We start from the raw sequence: 3,558 nt of genomic DNA, 5'->3' as shown, positions 1-3,558 counted from the left end.
GTCATCGTGACTAATTGCTGTCGCGCCTGCTCCCGTCAATCAAAAAATTTAAAATCCTGCCGCGCCTACTCCCGTCAATCAAAAAATTAAAAATCCTGCTGCACCCAAACACCAGAGCAAAGCCGCGGTGGATATTTAAATTCACCTGCCGGCAAGTAGATAAAAAAAGGGGTGAAAAAACAAATGTGGCGGCGGCCTAGATAATCGGTCGAACTAGCCCAACTAGCTAGCCATTGTGCTTCACTGATGTACTCGGCGGGAAAGGTGGTCTTTCATGATTTGACGACTCATTTACTTGCTTCGGCGCTACGACTGAGGAGGACCCAGAAAACGCGCGGTAGAGTGTCCCACGTTAGGAAGAATATATGCGTGCACCACCCGGGAGGACCCCGAAACCGCGCGGTAGGGTGTGCCACGTCTCGGCATGGAGGAAAAATGTGCGTGTAAAAATATACTGTATTAGATGTAGTACCTATGGTTCGACCTCGGGACCTAGCCAGTCGGTCGAAAACACCCCACTAGCCACACAGCTTCATCATGCAAACATGGCATGGAGGATAGATGTGGTTAGCTCAGTCTCAACCAGCCACAACGTCTCTTGTTCTAGGTGATTCTTCTATTTTCCAAGCTTTTTTTAGTTGTAATAACACCACGGCAAGCTAGCGCCACTCTTCGTGTGTGCCCGTGCAAAGGTTAGACGATGGAGAGAAGAGAGATTGAGATTGCAGACCTGGGACCCACCAGTAAGTGAGACAACGGTCATGCATGTCTTGACGAGGCACTCCCTCTACTCTACTCAACGCAAGTACTGTATAAAATCAAGTTATGGGACAAAGCCGACAACCGTTCGTTTTTTTAGGCTATCGACTTACGCTTTGTAGTCCAGGTTGCCAGTTCGAATCTCGTCTTTCAGATTTGTTAGTTTTAGGTCCAAATTTGATTAATGACAAGTGGGACCCCCGTCTGTTGTTCCGATATTTCAGTGTAGGATGGTTTTTTTGAACAAACACTTTGCGCGGTTAGATAAGTAACGGCACGAGTTACACGTTTTTTGCAAGTTTACGAAAAAAATGACAGCGGCATAGAATATCACATCCACCCCGCAGCTTAGATACTATGGTGATACGAGTTTTTACACCGTTGGAAGTGAGATCCAATGGCTTGGGAGTAGTCTTTGAAATTATGCGCAATTTCCAAACTCTCCAAAGGTTTTTTTGCAAATAAAATATTCAGGCCTCGTGTGTGCTGCTGCATCTTCGATCCAACGGCTCCCCGGTGCTCATATTAGGTGCTCCCCGTAGCTTAATTACCCGCTATGGTGATATGAGCATCTAGGTCGTATGATCAATGATCAGATGGCACATGCGTAGTACTTGTACTTTCTGCACATTTCCCAAACTCTATCAGCCGTATATTGCAAAAACATTCAAACCTCCTACTGTGGGTTGTTAGATCTCAGTGAACTCGTATCACCATAGAATCTACGGTGCGGGAGCACCTCATACTCTCCCGTGCGAGAAAACATAAAGTGCCATCGCAGCTTGGATGCTATGGTGATATGAGCTTGGAGGTTGTTTGATCTGAGATCCAATGGCATCTGAGTAGTCTTTGTGCTTGTAAGCAGTGGCCGAACTCTTTTGGGGCTTTTCTGCAAAAAACCATTCGAACCACCGAGGAGGTATTGGGTCACAAATCCAACGCCTTCGAAGAGCTTGTATCACCAAAGCATCTAAGGTGTGGTAGCACATGATATTCTTACATATAGGAGAATATGATGTCCTCCTTCATCTTAGATGCTACGGTGATACGAGCTACGAGGTCATTGGATATGGGATCGAAGGGCATCTAAGTAGTTTTTGTACAAATTGTGTGCAATTCTCAAACTCATCAAGGTTTCCTACAAAAATATTAAGACACATCATGTGAGCTGCTATATCTCAGATCTACAAGCTCCAAGCAACTCGTATCGGCATATAGCATCTAAGGTATGGGGGCACATGATATTATCCCGGGGAGGAGGGGTGGGGGTGCACAACCAATCGGTGGTTGGGAGGGTGGGGACAAATATAATCTAAACAACCCTAAACATAGCTCCACAATTTTATCTAAGGTCGAGGGGTTGACCCCCGACAATCATAGCTCCGCCTAAACACAACATTTGCATGTACTATAGTACTAGACTTAATATTCATGTTTCAGTTTCATGTTCATTTTAAATATTGAACTGAGGACCATGGATGTCTTACATTTTACTCCCTTCGTTCCTAAATATTAGTCTTTTTAGAGGCTTCAAATGGACTGGCACATACAGATGTATATAGACATATTTTAGAGTCTAGATTCACTCATTTTGCTCTGTATGTAGTCACTTGTTGAACTCTCTAAAAGACTAATATTTAGGAATAGAAGGAGTATTTTTGAATTCGTGTCATACATGCATGGTTTGGAAAAATAGATGCACTATACTTATTGGATTGTTGTTGTGTTCGTGCGTGTGTGTCTCTGTGTGTGTGGTCATATGCTTGATACATACAAAGTTTTCTCACCTCCATATTGTTCATCTTTTAAATTTGAATTTGCATTGGAAAACTTACTAGGGATACCATGAAATGTGAAATCCACGTTGAGATCACTATATCACAAACTCACTCTAATTCAACAACTCGTCATAAATCAATTACCACGTTGAGATGAGTATTTGCAAGGAAAATACGGGTATTGTAATACACATAGATTCGTTCGGCAATTTAAAAGGTTCCTTTCGTATTCTCGAATGGTAGGACCCAACGGCGTACCAGCCAGACCTTGGCTCGTGTTGATCCTAAAAAAACCGGGCTCGTGTCCTTCGGTGGCGTGCGTGGTACGCACATTAGGCAACCCAAACCAGTCGAGCCTTAGCGTTTCAAGTCAAAATATCTGGCCGCCAGAATTCCAGCCCTAGGAAATTCCCCTCATGTCCCCAGTCTGTAATGACTACCGATGAACAACGGAGGGATGCTTTAGTAACTAGACAACGTTACCTACAGTGTCGAGCACGGTTCAATTCCCTCGATCTCCGCTCGTCAAGGTCACCCGTCAACTGCATTGCCTAGTACTGCTACTACTACACCAGGATGAGCACAGAATTGAGCCCGTTTGTTCGTGCCTAGTACTTGACTTAATATATCAGGCAATGCACTGGTACGGAGGGATTATCCTTTTACTCTGCATATATAACTTGTCTGAAGTCTAACTAAGCAAAATGTTTGACCAAATCCTTTCTTAAGAAATACAACAGGACACATGTATGGCTTCAAAATTTATTGCATGATGCAGGTTATGATATTGTTTCGAATCCTACATCTTAAATTTCAGAAAATCCAAAAGTGAGCATAAATTCTTGAAACTAAGCATGGTCATGTGATATGGCACAAATATTACTTCGTAAGTTTTTTCTTCAATTTGAGACAAGCTGCTTATAACAAGTTGCACAAATGAAGAGCCAATGTATTTTGGAACAAAGACTTGTCACGTTAAGACAAACGCTTTCACTATTGAAACCGTGGGCGTTTACGTGCC

Source organism: Triticum dicoccoides, chromosome 1A (genome assembly GCF_002162155.2).
Source record: "Triticum dicoccoides isolate Atlit2015 ecotype Zavitan chromosome 1A, WEW_v2.0, whole genome shotgun sequence".
Taxonomy (NCBI): Eukaryota; Viridiplantae; Streptophyta; class Magnoliopsida; order Poales; family Poaceae; genus Triticum; species Triticum dicoccoides.
This window is presented reverse-complemented; position numbering follows the sequence as displayed.